Here is a 21,324-nt window from a genome sequence, read left to right on the forward strand (position 1 = left end):
GAGGCAAAAACGCCCGTGTACCATGCATTGGGTGCACAACTTTAAAAAAGAAAGGGAGGGGGGGAGAGAAAAACCCCAGGTGATCAAAATTAGTTCGGTGTTCCCCCACTGCAGCGTGCCTCATAATGGTATCGTTGTTTTGGCTCGTAATCTTAAAATCAAACGGTCACCCATCGTGTAGTTCCCTTTCTCTCGTTCCCTTCCCACAGCGCAAAGTACGGCTACTATTAGATTCGTCGGATGATCTCGCCGCTGCCACCATTTGAAGGAGTTGAAGGTCGTAGAGAGGAACTCGGTGAACAGGATTTATTTACATTATTTACATCTTAGAGAAGACATACATCGACAGTCTAGCATGACTGCCATATGGAGTCTGCAAGACTAACATACAGCAAACAGCTTACGAGCACTCAGCTCCCGACGACGAGCGCGCAACGAGCACACTCTAGCAGCCGGCAAACGCTGCTTATAAGCAGTTAGTCCCCCCTTGATTCCCAGTGGACGGAAACGTTCGTCCAGTCATCGTTCGACGTCACCGTTCGACCTCACCGTTCGACGTCACCGTAGATGACCCGCCCTTTTGGAGGAGGGCTCACAAACACGTGTTGCACAGGTTTCAGTGCCGCACACACACACACAGGTGTAACGGTCCGGAGCCGACGTCAGAGGGGCTTCGTAGAACTATGCTTTGTCCCGGGTGGCGTGGCCGAACACCACATTCCTGAGCTGACCCCGCGCACGTGGCTGCCGGTTTATTCGCAGTTCTCTGAAGTGCGCCCCGTCCGGTTGGATAGGAACACGTGCAGCGGGCTGAAATAGCTGGCACGTTGTCACCCCGTACGGCCATTCCTAACACTACCTAGAGAAACGCGAATTCGGGGCAGTTATCGCAGAGAACGCGAGGCCAAGCACATCGTTGCCGGAGCCGTCGCTGCCGCACGACGCCAGAGGTCATGGACTCGTTATCTTATCGACGCATTACGCTTGGGAGCGACGTCCGTCCCGTAGTACGCGTTTCTCGGAGATGTACACACGACACACTGCGCGGTTTTTCAACTCGCGATCGCAGGTATGACGCTTCAACCGTGCTTCGTCATTTCTCGTTAACTGCAATTGTCCTCATTAGCGTAACTCTTCCTGTAGTTTCGGGTTCCGGAGCTTCTTAGTTACGTGCCAGACGTATGCGCTATTCTCAACAACAAAGTGTTGTAAGCGGCTGCTTACAAACTCGGCTTGAAAGCTTAAAGCCATAAGAACAACAACAACAACAAAAAAAGTCTGGTCGACTACACCAACTCTGCTTACTGTGAACAGCAGTTACGAGGTGGCTTACTCGTGGATCCTCCCGGTACGCTTCTCCTCGACCATCTGCGCCATCGTTCTGCCTCACGTTTTCGAGCGGCACGATCGCAGTCCTCCGATTATCGTTTTTTGTCTGTCTGTCTGTTTGTTTGACTGTCTGTTGTGTAGAATTTACTTCATTGAGGTGACTTGATGAAGTAACCTTAATGACGAGTGCGCAGTGTCTTAACACTGTGACCGGTCAAAAAAGAACGAAGACTGCAAACCGTAATACATACCGCAGAGAACTGCAACTTAAAGGACTTGAGATACCATGATTCAGGTCTGTCTTTAATGCGGTGCTGCCGGCGCACGTGTTTGTTTGTTTTTCTCATCAATCGCCGTTTCAGGTGCACATTTATGAATTAGCGCTGGCGATACACAACTACTAAACACTGTGGTGAAGCCACGGAGTTCATTAGAGGTGATGCCCCTAAAGTCAAGGCAGGTCACCGCCATCTTTCTCGGGGCGCTGTATATATAAATGTATATAATGATAGGAAGCGCTTCCCACTCTCGGCGTGTTCAAGATCGCTGATGTCTCCTTCAGACCCTACTCAGTGTCTTTGTGTCGCTGGTTTCAGTGCCAAACCTGAACGTCTTGGCAATTTTTTCGAGAGATTGCCATATCAGTACTTGACCAAGACTATGGACAACGAACATTTTTTTTTATCTATTATCGTAGCATTTACATTATTGGAGCTACTTCAGCTGTGGGCGGACTCTTTTTCAGCGGGTAAGCGCTAGTTTCACCTCTGCTGGTAAGAAGCTGCGGCGGCCGCCACAATTGTGGCGCCAACTCGAGCACGCACTCGTCGAATAACGGCTACTGCCTCGCAGATTTCGGCGCACACCATTGCGTCCTTTTCCCCCTCCTTCTTCCCTATTATTATTTTCCCTCTTTTCTATTTGTGAGATTAGGCACGTTACGCACAAGTGGCTTCAGACGAGGTATACAGTGCACGAACTAGCGTGAACGCTTGTGATCGCGAATAAAATGTTGCCTGATTACGCATTTTGGAGGCACGCATGTGACAAGCAAAAAGAGGCTTCACGAAACTGTACAAACGATACTTATATATAATAACTGGCTACATGCTAAGTAAAATGAGTTATTCAGGTTGATCTGATTCTCTTTCTCGTACCGAGTTTTTAAAAGAAACAGCTGTCCGTGCGCTCGTCCGTTTGGTCTTCTCGTAAGTTGCGCGTGCCGAATTATGCAAAAACAGGCTATAGAATCCGTGCCAACTCGCCCAGCTTTCCGTTCTACCGAGTTGTGGAGGTCGCGGCCATACATGGTCGCAGTGACCGCCGTCAGCGCTGCCTGTAACGGATATGCGCTGCATCTGATCAGCGAAAGCCCGTGAACGTTTGCGACACTGCAAGAACTCGCCGGATGACGCGGACGGCGACGATGCAGCAAACGCGCGTATGCAAATACACGCGGAGTGCGTGGCGGTTCGCCGTTGTCGTCCGCGGGCCGAGGCAATGGCGCGCGTCGGGTGCGAGGGCAGACGCGAATAACAACACCCGTTGTACGCACCGTGGGCGTATAAAACCAGGCAAAGAGGAGGGAGAGAGAGAGACCGCGATCCTGCGCGCACTGTCTCTAAGTGCATACCTGATGTACAGGTGCGGTGGCATTGGGAGGGGAGGGGTGCGCTTGCCGGCGGCGACGAGTGTGTCAAGGTTTGTGTGTCGCCGGCTGGCCTTGCGCTCTCCTGCGTGCGACGCCCTGCGCATGCGCGAAGGGCGGTATGCATGCGACTTGCGAGGCGAGCGATGGAGCCTTCGATCGCGAAGGCATCGAAGTGCCTTCTTGCATTGTTCGGGGTTCGTCGTCGCTGACGCGACGACCCTGGCGAACGAGACACTGTCGGAACGCTTCGCCGAGTTGAGCCCTGCAGCGAAGGTTGCCGTGCGTTGAGCGCCTTTCCCCACGACGTTCCCGATCGTTACCCACCGTCTCCCACTGCGAGATAAGCTGGAACGGGCCATCACCTCTCGTCGACAGCGACACTCTCCGGGGCGTCTGCGGCGTATCCGTTCGCATCTTGCGTCTGCGCGACTCAACGCTAGAAGGACAGTTCGCGCGCGTGACTTTCTCTTCGTTTTTTTTTTTTTATGCTCGTGCACCTTTACTGCCTATCTTGCCGTTGATAGAGAGACACGGATTGACGGTTATACACAAAAGTATAGACAATACCCGCCGCTGTAGCTCAGTGGCTGTGACGTCGTGCGGCCGAGCACGAGGTCGCGGGTTCGATCGGTTGGGGTCGGAATTCAAATAAACACTCTTGTACCGTTCATTGCGGCGCACGCTAAACAACACCAGGTGATCAAATTGATCCAGAGCCTGTCACTACCGACGTTGCCTCATAATAAAGATCGTGGTTCCAACACGTAAGAACCCAAAGTTTATATTTTTTGGGCGGTAGGCAAGACCAGTGTGATTTGTAAAATATTGCTCATCTTCTAATAGCTGTCTATTTTTCACCAACTAGCCGAACAAACCATATTCCTAAGATATTTGCTTCGGTGTTTCACCATAAGGGGCAGTATGGAAGCTCTGACGAAAGCGGGGGAAGGAAGCTATTAGCGTACACCTAGGATCCAGCCGTGCGCAGACCCTTACTTACGGCGATGGCGACAATCAGATTAAATGAAGAATGACTTTTATTGGAGATCACGAGCTTTTACAGAGACACGCCTGAGCAACAACGTGACCTAACCACACAAACCGAGTAGGGAACCACAGCCACTGCAGAGATAGTCCATTTACTGCCCGAGACATCTTCAAACACCAACGTCGCACAAGAGAGCGCCTTCCAGGTTTGACCCATAGCTTTTTAAAGAGCTGGTTGCACATCATGGTGATCCCCATGACGTCAGTGCATTCCGCTCGCAGAGCGAGCGTGGGTCAACAGTGCTCGCCTTTGAAGTGCAAATATTACAGCGTTTTAGGTCAGGGGACGCAAGACGCGTATGTTCCGCTTGTGTGCGCAATCACTTCGGGTTACAGCAAAACCTGAACCCTATTTGAGTCATTGGGTACTGAAGTCGCTTGCGTCCCGTAATCAAAATCTGTGCTATACCAGCGGGAGCGTTGACTGTCGCAGAGATAGAGAGCAAATGATAAATGAAAGGTAGCGAGGTGTTAGTGTACCGTGGCCATCGTATATAGCCCTCGCACCATGCAATACCCACAATACGTCGAGCTGTAACGATACGCGTTTCATCTCTCGAGACGCGGAACTCGTCGCATCTCTAACGAAGGTGCGCGCACCGCTCCCGTTTCGCTGGGAATGCGTCGAGATAAGGTGCGGTTCAGGGTCGCGATGTGTATGTATGTGCCTGAATGCACACGCTGTGTGACGCACACGCCGCTCTTTTGCTATCTGGAAACGGAGCACCGTACATGTGTGCGTGCGCGGCAGAGTGGATTGCTGGCGACCATGTAACGTCAGGGGATAACAACCGGGAAGAAATTCACGCCTGCCGGGCAGGCTGCTTGCACCGTGCTGTATATTTTATTGCGATAGCAATCATATATGGGCACTCTACGCGCATTTCTGCCGTCGCCGTGAGGTTCCGTATAAAGTCCACGGGCAATAAAATAGTCGCCGTGCGCTATATGCGCGAGCGAAAGCGTGCGAGGGTGAGCCGGTGATCGGCGCTCAATCTCGCGCACGCAAGCGTGGGAAGCGGGGAGGAAGCGCGCCGTCTTCTGTCGCGCGCGTGGTTCCTGGGGGAGGGTAGGAAGGGGGGGGGGGGGCGTTCTATACACCGGGAGGCCCGGGCGGCCGCCCACGCCCGCCCGGGCCGCTGCATCTTGAAAGCCATCTGCGACGGGGACAGAGTCCGGCCGCGCGCTGTGTTTTCGTGGCTTAGTTCGTGTTGGGGGGGGGGGGGGGGTTGCAAGACGCAGCACGCAGGTCGATTCGTTCGCTGCTGCTGCCGCGCTTCCTCGCTCCAGCGTTTTGACAGCGAGTTTCCGCGGTCATCAAGTGAGATGTGTTCAGGTTTGCTTGTGTGCGCGTGACACCATGCTTCTTAATTTAGTTAGTATGTCTATGTTCACAAGTTCATACGGCCGATAAAACTACTATCCTTCCTTACTTCGTATAGCTAGCCGTCCACTAATTGCTATCGCAATCGGTGCTTCGCCTTTCGGACGGAACTGTGACTTTTTTGGCACCGTGATAACGACGTATTTTTCGGAAACACAATTCACCGGAGCCGCGCGCGCCCAGGTTCGCCTGCACCTTGACTTTTCCGTCATCTGACAACACTAAGCACCGTGCGCGAAGCGAAACCTCAGAGATATGAGAACAAAGGGTGTTTGGCGACGCTGCAACGCCATAGATAAGAGCAAGGAGGAAGTGCACGCCCCGATGGATTACACGTGTTGCCGAAGCACGAAGAAAGACTGCTTCCATTTGTTCTCCATTTTTGGGCTTAAGTCAGCAAGCCACCCTTATCATTAAAGGTCCCTCTCTGGCTAGCTTTGTTTGGGTGACGAGATAGCGCGACGTATTTCTTTGCAGAAACGCAAGTTGGACAATTCTCGCGTTTTAATTTTCGCCACCTAGTGCGCGCCGAAAACTCACCGAAAGCTTCCCAGATAGTAAGCGCCGAAAATCTGCATATTGTTGTGAGCTTTTATTTCTCCGGAAAAAAGCTAGTAGATCACAGCAGTACAATATATGATCTACTCTACTGGAACGAGAAGTAGATGTCTCTTGCCGATCGATATATGACGCATACGGAATGAGAAAAACCACATTTCGAGAGAGAGAGAGATAAATCAGCTTTTTTGCGAGCGGATTTGCGTCCGAGCTGTTGGCGTCGGTATAGCATTTTGTCACGTGGTACACACGAAATTCTAGATTTGGTGGAGGTGTCCGGCCGGAGTGCTCCATACTCCACCCACGAGTGGGTAACGGATAGGATGGAGGGAGGGTGGAATGCTGGCGTTTGTGACGCCACCGTCTATAAGATGCTTGCACACACGGGTACACACGACACATTCCTCGGTAACTTCTTGAAACCCAAGCCATTTTTCGTTCTCGGTTTGTCGATATAGAGAAGCACGATAGCTATCGACCGGATTTCTTTAAACCTCACTGTACTATATGAGTGCCTCCTGCAAGAGGAAGAGTGCCACCAGCAGTGCTACATGTGTTATTGTTCAGGGGCCGTATTCTGAAACGATCCACTTCAGCGATACTATCGTCTCGGCGATAGTTCGGCGTCGAGCGCGCTCTGATTGGTTGTTTTAGCAAACTCGGATGAGTTGCACCACCCAAATTTGCTCAACCAGCCAATCAGCGCGTACCGGACGGCGAGCTATCGCCGAAGCGGATCGTTTCAGAATACGGCCCCAGTATATGACACTTTGCTAAACGAAAATCGCGTGTGTTCGTCGTCTCCAAAATGCACAATAAAGGGATTTCTGTTTTGCATTTCCGGTCTTTGGCGACTGTCGTCTGCTCGAATTCAGCCACGCCCTCCCAGAGCTGCAGCGTGATGGGGTGTGGGGATATCACCGTCGCTTCCGCGTGCCACGGCCCGCATTGCGGGCGCGTAGTACGTCTCGTTGGCCCCGTAATCTGGATCGCTCGAGCTGCAGTAAGGAGCTAGCTGTCCAAATAACTTATGCATTTAGCGCAGGGGCGCCGCTCGTGGAACGGTAGGCGACGACGCGCGCTGATTTCTCTTGCTTCCCGCATATATAGGTGACGCTAATTTACCGGCGTCCGACGTTGAAGCGGCCGGCGGGCCTTAAAACGCAAGCCCGTCGTTACTGCCAGCGTGTTAAGTAATTATCCGACGATTAAAGTACGATTGCATTCCTGTGTGTGCGGTCATCCGTTAGCGCTAACGCAACCGCAGACTTTCCCGTCCCGCCAGCAGTCGTGAACATCCTGGTACAGGTAACCCGAGTCTTTTCCCGCAAATCATTCAAAAAAGAAAGAATCAAAGAAAATCGCGCTTATCGCTGTTTCGTTCGTGCTCAAATTTCGCAGCAAAATTTCGTGCCTCCATCCGGATCGTTCACTAAACACCTGACGCGTTACTTGCCCCGTTTCTAAGGAAAGTAGTAATAATAATGGTGATAATAAAATATACGCGAAGTTACCTTCCTCTGCAACCCTAGTGTTGTCCATATCGTACCTGCCAGCGAGTAGTGGGAACAAATCTCGAATGTCATGTTTTGCCATGTTCTTTGCCGTACATCAAATGACGACAGCGACTATAGCTGGCGTCACAGCCGCCATGTTTGCGACGCCACTTTAGCGAGAAGGCCTAGTTGAACGACGGGAACCATTACGTTTCTTGAAAGCCAAGAAGCAACAGGGCCAAATGTTATATATTGAAAGATCCGTACCATAAAATGCAATCTTTCTCTCCGGTCACGCTGGATGACCGCACTATACTCAGCTCGAACCTGACAGCACAACTCTGGGCCGTCCAGCGAGCCGAGGAAGCCGCTTAGAGACAAGATCCGGGAACCGCGTCCGCGGCGGGTGCCCAGACCCACTAAAGAGACGCCGGACCGAAATCTTGTTGATCTTAAAATTAAAGTTTACGCTCTCTCTCCGATATTAAATCAAGAACAAAGAACTGGTAAGCGCGACACGTCCTAATATATATATATATATATATATATATATATATATATATATATATATATATATATATATATATATATATATATATATATATATATATATATACGGTGAAAGAAACGCAGGTCTCTGCGGAGACCTGCGTTTTCCATTGCAAATCATCTCATACCCGTATGCGCTTAATAGCAAAATTTAAGCGAACGTACAAAGAGAGCTGCGCCCTGCCTTTCCTTATCTGGTACATGTCTTGTTTTCTCGTGTGTTTATTTTACTTCATTTTCCACTCTAGAGCAACGCGCTTGTGCACAGTGCTATCGTCGGGTGATGGTTGGTAGACATCCTCGAGCATATGCATAATCGAGTCGACCGTGCAGTGAACAACGGCGCACGACTGTTTTCTTTGAGCGATACGTAAAGAAGCGTTGCATTTATTCCTTACCAAGGCGTGCCAGGTCACGTATACTTTCACAAACGCGAAGCACGGAGACGCGCGGCGGAGTACAGGCGATTATTTCAGACGCTGCAGCCCGCTCCGCCTTGCTGCGTGCTGCGCAGACGATCAGCGTTTGCGATTCAGTATATGGCTGGCCTTCAGCGCAGTTCTGTGTACTTCGTATCTGTAGCTCCGTTCTCGTTATTATTGCGATAGCAATTATATGGACACTCCAGGCGCATTTCTGTTGTCGCCGTCGCCCGAGGTTCTGTATGAGTGAATGTGTGTGAGGGTGAGCCGGCGAACGGCGGTTCAATCTCGCAAGGAACGCCGCCCAGATGCGTGTCTCCTCCTGTGGCACGCGAGGCAGGGGGGTCGGGCGAGGGATGAGGGGCGTTGCTAGGATGCCTCGATGTCCTCCTCTCCCGCCCCTCCGTACAGAGCGGAGACAACCGCGGCGCCTACTACGGCGTTGGACATGCGAATCGCGGACGCCGTAGCAGACGCCTTTGGCGGACGCCGTAGGGACCCGTCGCCGGCGCTCGTGTCTCTTGCTAACAACCTGCGACGTGGCGCGTAGTGCTGGTGGCTTCGTATGCGCTGTGATTTCGACGTTTCGTTCGCGTTGAAGCGACAGATGCACGAATGTCAGTTGTCTCGCGGTTCCTGTCGCGCTTCCTAACTCCAGTGTTTTCACAGACAGTTTTCGCTGTCATCGAGCGAGATGTGTTCATGTTTACGTATGCGCGCGTGACACCGTGCGGGTTAATTTAGTAAAAACACGTTGACGGGCTAGTTGGTTCGAATGCATGATAGAATATGTAAGCGCGACCGAACAAGGACGTAGAAAGAAGCAGACACACAAAGACAGCGCTGGCTCTGTGTATCTGTTTCTCTCTACGTCCTCGTTGAGTCACGCTTACACATTCTGTCATTGTCAATTTAGTTAGTAAGCGAAAGTTTGCAAATTCATACGGCCGATACGACTGTTGTGTTTACTATCTATTATCTATCTAGCTATCTATTAATTTGCTATCGCAATCGGGGCTTCGCCTTTAGGGCGCAACTGTGAATTTTTTTCACGGGTCGACAAAGACGCCCGAGGCAGAAAGATAGCGCTGTTAGCTTCACAATAACTTTTTCGCGGAGATTGACAGCTGAACATCATGCAAGCACAGTAGAGTCTGACGTAACAGGGAGAGAAAATAATGTTCACGTAAAAGGTAGTATATATAAATATGGTAGGGACAATGGTATGGCAAGATCCCGAGGGGGGTATATTGGTAGCCCATCACTGCGCTAAGTAGGCCATTTTCTACTTTGGGAACCTGCGGTTTGCAGACGACATTGTCCTGTTCGGCAACCGTGGAGATGACTTGAAACAAATGATTGAGGACCGTCGTCGACAAAGTCTTAGGGACGAAAATTAGTAGGCGGAATCCAAAGTAGTGTTCAACAGTCTGGCACAAGAACGAGTATTCTTGATTGGTGGTCAGCCCTTGGAATCGGTGCAACAGTACCTTCATCCAGCCCAATTCCCGCGGAAAATCGTAAGCCGAGAAATGAAATTTACAGATTAATAAAAAGGAGTTGGAGCATACGCCAGGCATTGTCAAGTCATGACCGACATCATTGCACTCTGGCACTAGCGTGCGGGGCAGAAACTTGGAAAAAAAAAATATTATGGAGTAGCTTGAGAAAAAGTTTCAGGTCAACTGCAACGAAATTCGGCTGCATTTGTCATCAAGTGGTATTATATGTACCACTGAACCAATCCTGCAAAGCCGCAGAGCTTGTACTCACGCGACGCGATCGCTTAGACTGGCGCCCGCCCGATTTCGCCACGTTCGCGCTGAAATCTCTTTTCGAGCGTGAAAAGGACATTATAGCCAAAATCCTGCATAATTTCCGGCGCCGGGGGCTGTTTTGGTCGGCGGCACATGACAGCACGAAAAAATTTCGGGGGGGGGGGGGGCTGAACCCCCATAAGCACCCCCCCCCTAGCTACGCCCCTGGTAGTGTGGGGGAATTTGGGAAATGTGCAGATGTAGGGTAATGTCAACTGGCGCGAGACATGGGGCATACTGAAGGTAAAGGCCTGCGTTATGCAGTGTACGTGAAATAGGCACGGTAATGATGATGACGGAGAATACATAGTACATAACTAATGTACAAGTGTGTACAATAACTGCAGTATAGCTTCTCAAGACTGTAAGCCGGTGGGCACAACGAGATCCACGCACTGCTCCCAGATTTGTGTCTGGTCTGGTCAGCCGGTCCGTGGTCACGCGTTGGGAAGAGCGCCTCCAGAGTATAGCTTGCAGCTGGCGAACGCGGTAGCAGCTATAATAAACATCACGCAACGGAGCGGATACTTATGCGGCTGTATACGTTTTAGGTGTGTCCGCACACGTTGTTTCCTCCTCGGGAATTTCCGTTGAGGTCGTTCATTTTATGCGTAGTAACCGTGTTGTTTGTTTCCAATAAGTGGGAAGTCTCTTCTTGCCGTGCTGAAGGGATAACAGGCGGATACGTGCATACGCGAGCCCCTGCAGGCAGCTAGCTCACACTGACGTGCGTAAAAAGCTTCTGCTCCGCAAGCCTCGTCTGGTCTTACTTCGGTGCACCACGTTACTGCGATCGACGGGGCATAAGTCGCCAAGTAATCGTCTGTGCGTGACTATACTATACACAAATCACGCCCTGCACAATACGGAAGTGCTTTTTTTTTTTTTCTTTTTCCTTCCGAGCGTACGAAGCTGCACCAGCACGCGGAAGGGCCGCTCCAGCGTCTGCACGCTCTGCAGGAATCGTTTCGCTAATCGGCGGCCCGGGCTTTCTTCGAGGGATCTAGAAAAGCCTTTGATAGCGCACCCAAGGTATAATAGATGCAGCCGTGCGCGCATATGCATAACCTGGAAAAAAAGAAAAGAAAAAATGAAAAGGCGTGTAAGCATTTCGTAAATGACCGGAAGCTGCTGGCGGAAGTCTGGCTGTAGATGCGCTTACTTGCGGTCGGCTTCGAGGGGACGTTTATTTGCAGTCGTCTACACTCATGGTACGACGAAGAATACAATAATCTGACGGCTTTTGCAGCGCTAACGCGCGCGTTCACTGCGGCCAAGGCATAAGTCCACCCGTATGGGTTTCTCTAGAAACTTCCCGTCTTCGCCGAGCTTCCGGCTTCTTCTGCTGGATTTCGTAACGTGCGCTGCGTCATGGGGCGGTGGGCGATGCTTCCTCGCTTGGAGGCCTCCTTCCTCCGGACGCGAGACCGTCGCGGTATATACCTGATGCGTCGTGCAAGGCCGGTCTGAAGGTCGGAGCGCATATTCTCTCACACCCAGTGCGGGCGCCTGCCGTGGGGGAGCGCGAGGTCCCGGGTTCGAATTCCCGCCCGCGGCAGCCGCATTTCGACGGGGGCGAAGAGCAACCGCGCTCGTGTATACCGTGCATTTGGTGCACGTTGAAGAGAGAACTCCAGGTGGGGAAAATTGGTCCGGACTCTTCCATTATAGGACGTCCCCCATTACCGTATCGTAGTTTCGGCTCGCAAAAACCCCGAAATTTAATTGTTCGTAACCCACTGTAGTGGCTCAGTGCTAGGCAGAGGGCGGGAGTTCGATTCCTGGTCGCAGCTAGCCGGTGTTCCTGCGGGGCTGGAATGCAAAAGCAATCGTGTATTACGCATTGTGTGCACGTTGAAGAGAACTCCAGATGGTCCAAAACTAACCTGGAGAGCCATTCGCTACGCTGCCGCATATAGGGCCGCGCACTGAGTATCAGCATAGCGGACGACCGAGTGAGCCCGCGGCCTGCGATCTCGGAGGCCATGGTGAGCCGGAGAGAGTGCCGTAACGACGCGATGTCTTACTCCCACTTGACCACTTTCTGGGTCGTGACGTGATGACGTGCACATCCTGGGAAAGAGAGAAACGAAATACGAAACTGGTTCGTAGGAAAAATTTATTATGGTAAATTATTTAATGCGCTCTAAGGCTTGTCAGTATTTTTTCTAGGGTTTCAGTTCCAGGACATAACTGAAGTCGAAAATCTCAAGTCAGTATGCTTTAAAGTGATCTTCATGTGTTGCTGAGATATAGTCTCCAAGTTGTGTCGGTTAAGATCCCCCCCCCCCCGGCCTCTCTCTCTCTCTCTCTCTCTCTCTCTCTCTCTCTCTCTCTCTCTCTCTCTCTCTCTCTCTCTCATATCTTCCGGTTATCGTAACGCTTGTGACTCGCAAACGGTTCCACTTGGTAACTCTGTTTGAATGCCTTTGCTTTGGAGCCACGACGAATAGTCAGTCTACTGAGCTGCTGACGCTGTCGGCACGCATATCCATCAGCGCTGTCCTATTTCGTTACTGAACGGCCTCCTTATTCTGTAACCCTTAACCGCAGGGCCATGGGTTATTACTTGGGTCGGTCATATAAACGCATGCATGGCGCAATATTCACATTGTTACAGTCTGTTTACGGTCAGGCTTACTTCGTGATCGTTTTGATGGCGTTTCTCGCAATTATGTAGAACCCCTCATTGTCTGAGCTGGTATATGGTGTTCCGCTGGGCACGAGGTCGCGGGTACGATTACCGTCTCGCATACGGGCGACCACATTCCTGTGCCGTGGGAAGAGGGCGCCCGGATTTTGGCGCAGGTTCGGGAATCTCTGTAGCGGAGTCGGCGAAACGTCTACGCATCATTGCGCTGTACGGCTTTTTTGAAGCCCATGAGTGTAGATCTGGGATTAAAAAATAAAAAATAATTATAATGAGGAATGTTGTAAGCGGTTGCTTACAACAGCTGAGTATAGACCCACTTGGAATTCGATGGTTGGTACACTATAGGAGGGGGGCACAGTATGAAATATTTAGGGGTTGACGCCCTCTTCCCTGGCTGCAGTGAACCATGTAGGTGGTTTAATTTACCCTCATGCAGTTCCGTGGCTTTCTTTTTTCCTTTGGACAGAACTGGAGAAACAGGTCGCGTACCCAAAATCGTACACGAGTCCTTGACTGAAGTCAAGGACGTAGCCTCCCCTTCCAACGTGACAGCAAACGGCTCAGATATCGTCGCTACAGAAAAGCGGGCGACCCAGGCGCAGTAACCGCTGTCTCTTGAATCTCGCGGTCTCTCGTGCATACACGTGCTCGTCTCGACGTTATTTCAACTCGCAGACCCACAGCCAGGATCACGCTTCGGGCGAAATGCGCATGCCGTCGAGACCTCGCGCATCGGAGGTGCGTCGCCCGCCCGTCCGTCTTTTGTCCTCCGCCATCTCCCATACTCGCCGCTCTTATATACTGTCGAGACACCCAAATATCGCGAACCCGGATTTAAGCGAATTGTGAACTTCGTGACCGGCGCTATAGCGTAAAATTAAGGACCGCCTCACGTTGGATATAATCGAACTCTGGGGATTCCGTCGCAGCATCGGGTTGTCGCTCGACGCTTCGGGATGCCCTTTGTGCGGTGGATGCGGTGCACAGGTATTACTGTATCAATATTGAGAGAAGTTGGCTTGGACTAGGTATGTACAGTCTCGATCATGGAGAACGCCATTCTCTATCAATGACTCCGAGAAATCAGGAACAGCGAAATGTGCTACCTATATTACGCGTTCGTCTCTGCCAACTATGAATTGTCCGCAAAGTTTCCAGATTAGGGCTCGTTTTACGATTTTACGAACGTTTGCGTTCTAGTTTTACGAAAAATAAATTCTGTTCGTTAAAATGTCTTGCTGGTTGGTCGCAAAGCCTGCCGTTTGAAGCTTTTCGATGCTGAAAAAGACACCAGAGGGGCACTTGCTCTTACAGAAAGCTTATACAGGCAAGTTCCTGAAGCAGGCGAAATCGGCAACAGCAAAGCCACTTAAGTCGGTGTTATTTTCTATATTATATTAAGATTGTATGGTGCTTCTCAGGGCCCGCTGTTCTAACTTATACGGTTGCTTAATTGTGTGCCACTTGCAAAAGTAAATCGTCGTTAATTAAGTGCGTGTGTATCCTAGAAGAGGCATTTGCTCGGCAAACTTTGAAAAATATTACTTACTATCCCCGCTCCCCACTCGCAGTTTTAATGTTAATGTTCCCAGTTTGGCAGGCATGCGCGTTCTGTTTTCAACAAGTGGACTTTTCCTTTTTGTTCCTGATCCGGGGATAACAAATTCACATATAACGAACGCATAAGAAAACGTCGTTTGAAGTTCGTTATGCGACAAGTTTGAGTGTATATAACTATATTGAGCCCACAAGCCTTCATCATAAACGGGTTTGACTAGGCGGCTCACGAAACACCATTCTGCATATCTTTGATGGCCTCGCTGTAAACTTGGTGTAAACAGGCAGGTGTAAACAAGCTTCGGACGTCAAATTACTGAAAGAGGAGGCGGAGGAGGCATGGAGAGAATAAGGGAGCCCTGAAGAATGGCACGAACAGTAAGCACTGTTGCAAAAGCCGACAAGTGCGTTTCCATCTTACGTTGTCGTACTTTGGGTGTGTCGGATTTTGCGCCCTTGAGAGAGACCACGGCGATGTCGATCATTAGTCTCCGGAATTCCTTTGAACGTTTCGCATCGGCAGCGATAGATAGCGGCTTCAGACCGGGGCTCTTCGCGAGGCTTTATCGCTTCCTGTTTGTGTGTCATCGGTAGCCGACGCGGATCGCTGCTTGAGAGAGAGAGAGAGATCTTTGCTGAAAAGCAGGGAGGTTTGCCGACGTAAAGGTTTTCACCTACACGCTACTACGCAAAAGAGTGAGAGAAAAGTCCTTAGAAGAAGGAGGGCTGAAGAAAGTGAAAAATAAACGACAAGATAAAACTTGATGTAGAGTCCGTGCAGTATGACCTGCGACACCCTTGCCCATGGTCGAAGGGGCTCCAAGGCTGCAGGGCTGCGCTGACATACGATACATTGGAGTACGGTAGCTAGCTGGGCGAGTCGGTACATCTGCATAATTATTATACAGCGCTCGTGTTTCGTCTCTATTCTTCGTGTTTATTGCGCGTTGTGTGTAATAATTGTACGATATATTGGCTTAATAAATACCACCAATTAGAACATGTCTAGGTCTGCAATTTTTCGTATATCGACGCAGCCGTGCTCACGTCTTGCGATCCCTTCGAAGTACGGACACCGATGTTGCAGGTCATATTGTACGCGACTGTATACGTAAGAGTCTGAATAACCGATGCCAGAGTTCTGAGATGCACCCGATCGATTCCGGTTAATCGAATAAGAAAACCGAGTGCTTGGCGTTTGCATTGGTGGAGAGCGCCGGGGAACCTAACATGCGCCCGGGTCTCGAAAGTGCGTTGATATATCGCTGCCATATTTTTCTTGTACATGACCCCTACATCACTGTATACGCTCTACAGCCATAATATGGTCGATCGATTTCATAGGGCCACACTTCTAGCAAGAGGTGCCTTGTATAGGTCGGCCAAGGCGGTAGATAGAGAAGGCTGTTTGCGTGTACGCCACGTTAAGTCGTAGCCGAATGGCTTCACATTCTCACGCCTCCGGCGGAGCTTGCGAGTTTGTATGAACCTTCCGAATGATGCGAATGAATTACACTCCCTTGTAAAGGGAAGGCTGGGAGGGGGAGACGAAGAACAAAACGAAGGCACCCCAGCCCAAAGAAAGCTAATTTCTTTGGGCCACGATGCTGTCATGAGGGCACAGGCGTATGCGCGGCCTTTGCCTCTGTAAGTGGCTTGCGTTTATTTGCCCTCCTTGTCTCGCGCATTTCGTTGATAGAGGCGTATCGCGCCATATGTGCATATGCGACGCTTTCGAGCGGACGTGTATACGTGTCGCTCGTGCAGGCCTTGCCTGTAATTTATAGCCCACACTCCGGTGAAAAACGACAGCAGGTCGCACGACTCCTTCATGAAAATGATACCATGCAGCCGACTGACGTTCTTTTTTTTTTCTTTTTTTTTTTTTTCGTATGACAGCGTTATAGTGGAAGAGGCAGCGGTCTCTTGTGCGGAGGTGCTCAATGCCGTCAACGCGGGCGGGCGCCGCAGACGTTCCTCGCCCGCTAATTTCCGGTCCTTATTGGCGCGAGGCTATTACGTAGGCGCTGCCAAGCAATCAGCGTACATCATAATCAACAATGAGCGCGATAACGACGGTTTAATAACGCGGCGCCATTGAAAGAAAGATCATGCGCTGCGCCGAGTGCACGAGTGTATGCGGCGGCGAGGTGAGCGCACCTGTGGGGGCGGTTTCAAGGTTTCGCCGCGAGAACGCTTATTCCTCTGTGGGACCTCTTTCTGTATAACTTCTACTGCATATATGTACCACTAATGAATGAAGCAATAAACTTGAACTTGAAGAACGCTAACATGGGGACGATGTATCTGCAAGGCTTCGTAAACGCTGCTCTTATTTTATATACTCCACTCAGCTTTTCCTTGTCAGTGTTGAATTCTCGTTGTGGATGTAGTCGGCTATATCGATAGAATTGCATGCTAAGTGTGTCAAATAATGGGATTTCGATGTCCAAAAGTAACGTATTGGCTGCTGTATGGGTTTTTTACTATATGTAGTTTATGTATACTATGTATAGCTTGTATAGCTGCACCATTCTTTTTTTTTTTTAATTACCTGCGGCAATTCTAACCCTTGACTTGTATTACTCGATGAGGTGGCCATTAATTCTACGAGAAATCAAAACGCCTAAGTCAGTAATTAACATAATTACACTTGATACCCGCCGCGGTTGCTTAGTGACTGTGGTGTTGGGCTGCTAAGCACGAGGTCTCGGGATCGAACCCCGGCCACGGCGGCCGTATTTCGATGGGGGCGAAATGCGAAAACACCCGTGGCACTTAGACTTAGGTGCACGTTAAAGAACCCCACGTGGTCTAAATTTCCGGAGTCCCCCCACTACGGCGTGCGTCATAATCAGAAAGTGGTTTTGGAACGTAAAACCCCATAATTTAGCTTAACATAATTACACTGATTAACGTCTTCATTACTTCGCGGCACGCATTCATGTCTACGGATGATGCGTAGTGAGTTCGCAAAGCATATATCCACTTGTAACGAACTCTGAGGATAGCACCGGCATTGAGATATGCGGCGTCAAAGAGGCGGTAAAAATGCACTGTCGTTTATGTCGTCTTATGCATTGAAGCACAAGAGTAACTTGAACGCCAGTGTATTTAGTCGGCCACTTTGAAAACTTACAACGCGAAACTTGTGTAGTCTTGAGAATTCGTTTCACATGGATACGCCTTCCATACTCACTATAGCTACAATTCGTAAATTGAAACGTGTGCCGCAAAATAATTAAACAGTTAATTAGCGTAATACCTAGCTATTCACTTAATCATTTTAATTTCTCGTACAAGTAATGGCCGACTCATCGAGTAATGTAGCTCAAGGGTTAGAATTATGCTATCTGCCACAGATTATACTTAAAAATTCAGTAAAGAAAGAAAAATTATATTACGTATACCGGGGAGGCAGATAAGCCAGCACCGTGCATTATGAAAGTACTTGTCGGTTGTGAATGCTGCTACGACGAAGTTTAGCCTGATGTAACGTGCTCAAAGATGCCATGTGCCCCATATTCCTTCGCATGCATGTACCAGTTCATAGCTCTTGCGCACCTACGCGGGTGTCGTAAAAAGTAGGAGAATGACCGGAAACAGGGGGATGTGTTGTAACGATGGGGCTGGGGTGGCAACGGTCACTTTACAGCCAATGTAGCGTTATGGCCAACGTCTGCAGCGGTAACCATTTTCATAACGGCCGGGCGACAGAACCTCCCCCCAAATGCCGCCTCCGCCGCCATCACTCGATCACGTGCGCTTATCGCGCAATGCTTTAAAGCCGTTAGCCATGTGTAAGTTGTACAGACGAATGAGTACCTTTGGCCGCGGCGCACGTTTGGAAAATCGTGATTTTACAACGCGTCTGCCTCGATCGTCTGCACGCGCGAGCAGACGAAACGGTTAATGAAGCGTGCTGGCTGCCACTTATTTTTTCTCGTCTTACGTTTTTTGTCGTTTTGCTTTTATCGCAATTTGCTTTTATCGCGTAGCTGCGCAGTTTGGCTTGCCGACTGATGGTGACACACATTCGCAGCTCGTGCCGCAGTAACGTCAGCCTTACGCAGTATGTGCAGCGCGCGATTTCGCACTCGCAACTGCGTGTGCATTCGTGGGTTGCGCGACATTAAGAGGGTGGCTTCTTCGAGCCAAGGTGGCGTCGTCAGAAAGTCTCTTTCATCTCTATGTGGTTTCTTTTCGTTATGTTTCGAGGCAATATCATTTATCTGGGCTGCTTAGGTTGCTCATCGGTTGCGCGTCGCCATAAATGACAATGAATCGTCATGTGGCAGCACCACATCAACCTATATATGAAAAAGAATGGTGATCGTGTTCGGTAATCGTAAAAATGGTAATCGCGTTCACTTAATCGTGAACGCAATTTTACGCCGCCGTCGAAAACTTACACAAGCGGTGAAGTAGAATACGCTTGTTGTCTGCAATAACATAGCTCTGCTTGTCTGACTGAGCTCTGCGCCATCGGGTGACGTCACCACTCCAGCCCTCGCTCACCCGACAATCCGCCCAAACCGTCCGCGTTTTCCAGTATTCAGGACATGCTAAAACTCTCTTGTAACTCTGATTCAGCAGTTCAATATCCTCGCAAGCTGTCGGCGGTTACCTGACAAGAACCGGCTTCCCTGCAGAGTCGCATGCCACGCTTAAACGCAAGCGGACTGGGCATTTTACCGGATGAGCGAGTGGAGGCGCAAACGAGAACGGGCTTGTACGGTGCACATCTACGGTGGCGCAGAGCTTAACCCATAGGTAGAACAGCTTCGTCAATTGCGCCAAATTGTGCCCAGAGTGGTCCTTTGCCCCATCCGGCGCCAAAATGGCATTTTAGCTAAAAATTGAGCCGAGCCTGCGCCAAATCGAGCATAAGAACGCATCCCTCCTTTCGTCGATGCTTCGCAGCTAGCGAAACTGAAATCAAAACCAGCAGCACGTTTTCATCATCATCATCATCATCATCATCATAGAAGGAAGCAGAGGCCCGTTCATAGTTTCTCAGAAACTTGGAGCCGCCCGGTTCGTCTTTTGCGCATTCTTTCTCTGGCGAAAGTACAACGTAGTGCCGCTGTAACGTCTTGCTGCCGCTTTGTTTCGGTGTTCATCGAACCTGCGTGGTACCGCGGAGTTTGCCGAAGGAGGATGTCACATTCTAAGGTTAAAGTTAAGCGTTTTCGATGTTTATGGGTGATACCGGCGCTTTGCAAAAGAGCCACTGCAGTCAGAATAACACGTGGTGCACAGTTAAAAAGGGTATTAACGAACCAGACCGCATGTTTTACACGGAGAGAGCCGCCACTTCGATGGGGGACGACATGTTCGTTGACGCGAAAGTTATCGTCGAACTTGGGGCGCTGCGTTATTTCGGTGAAATAGTCGCTGACGTAACTGCGAAACCCTGTTTGTGTCTCGCGCATGCGCAGTGGCGCTGGCGCTTTCTTTTTTTTTTTTTTTTTTTTTTTTTTGCAGCCGCAACACTTTTTCGGCTCCTATTCTTAAACTCCCTAATGTGCATGACATGACACGAGTATATTGCGTGACGTGCGGCCTGCACAGTTCAGTGCAGGCGCTCTCAGTAATATCGGTCTTGCGGTGAGCCTTTGCGCACAAGCCGTAACTGTCGCACTCTGTTACATCGTGGGTTAATAAACACGCGTTTGTTGACGAGTGGTGCCTTCTATGCACCGTATCGGCGAACGCGGCCGTAGCGCCCTCTGTGCGTTGCGGTGTGGAGGAGCGTCGCGTTTGCAGCGCTTGCAAGGTAAGCCTGGCGCAGACCGTCTCCGCAACATATTGACTATATCAGTTAAAAATTTGCTTGGTATATGGTAAGCACACGTGCATTGGACCCTGTGCCAAAGTGCTTGCTGCTGTGCCAAATCGGCTTTTTGCCTGCGCCAGGACCTGTGCCAAAAGGTGAAATGGCTGTTCCACCACTGGTAACCAGACAAACACAGAACAAGTTGTCAATTGTTTTATACGTGAGAAAACAGCCAAATAAAGGGATGTCAATGACACTGGCAGAAACAGAAAGCAGTGTTGTTGTATAGGGGCATATATTTCAAAGCAGCACGCTGAGCCACGATGGCAACAGTCCGCATTTGGGTCACATTTGGGTCTGAAAATTAATCTGCAGAAAACTAAAGTAATGTTTAACAGGCTCGGAAGAGAACAGCAGTTTACGATAGGTAGCAAAGCACTGGAAGGGGTAAGGGACTACATCTACTTAGGGCAGGTAGTGACCACGGATCCGGATCATGAGACTGAAATAACCAGAAGAATAAGAATGGGCTGGGGTGCGTTTGGCAGGCATTCTCAAATCATGAACAGCAGGATGCCACTATCCCTCAAAAGTAAAGTGTATAACAGCTGTGTGTTACCAGTACTCACATATGGGGCAGAAACCTGGAGACTTACGAAAAGGGTTCTGCTGAAATTGAGGACGACGCAACGAGCTATGGAAAGAAGAATGATGGGTGTGACATTAAGGGATAAGAAAAGAGCAGATTGGGTGAGGCAACAAACGCGGGTAAACGACATCTTAGTTGAAATCAAGAAAAAGAAATAGGCATGGGCCGGACATGTAATGAGGAGGGAAGATAACCGATGGTCACTAAGGGTTACGGACTGGATTCCAAGGGAAGGGATGCGTAGCAGGGGGCGGCAGAAAGTTAGGTGGGCGGATGACGTTAAGACGTTTGCAGGGACAACATGGCCACAATTAGTACGTGACCGGGGTAGTTGGAGAAGTATGGGAGAGGCCTTTGCCCTGCAGTGGGCGTAACTAGGCTGATGATGATGATGATGATGATGGGAGTATCAAGTCATAGCATGGGGGGGGGG

General features: G+C 50.0%; 1 protein-coding gene across 1 annotated transcript in view; it reads left to right on the forward strand.

Moving 5' to 3' along the window:
- Positions 1 to 21,324, forward strand: part of Myo31DF (Unconventional myosin ID) — a 93,705-nt gene that overhangs the window by 20,676 nt on the left and 51,705 nt on the right. The window lies entirely within an intron of this gene.

The sequence above is a fragment of the Dermacentor variabilis genome, chromosome 2 (assembly GCF_050947875.1).
Source record: "Dermacentor variabilis isolate Ectoservices chromosome 2, ASM5094787v1, whole genome shotgun sequence".
In the NCBI taxonomy this organism is placed as follows: domain Eukaryota; kingdom Metazoa; phylum Arthropoda; class Arachnida; order Ixodida; family Ixodidae; genus Dermacentor; species Dermacentor variabilis.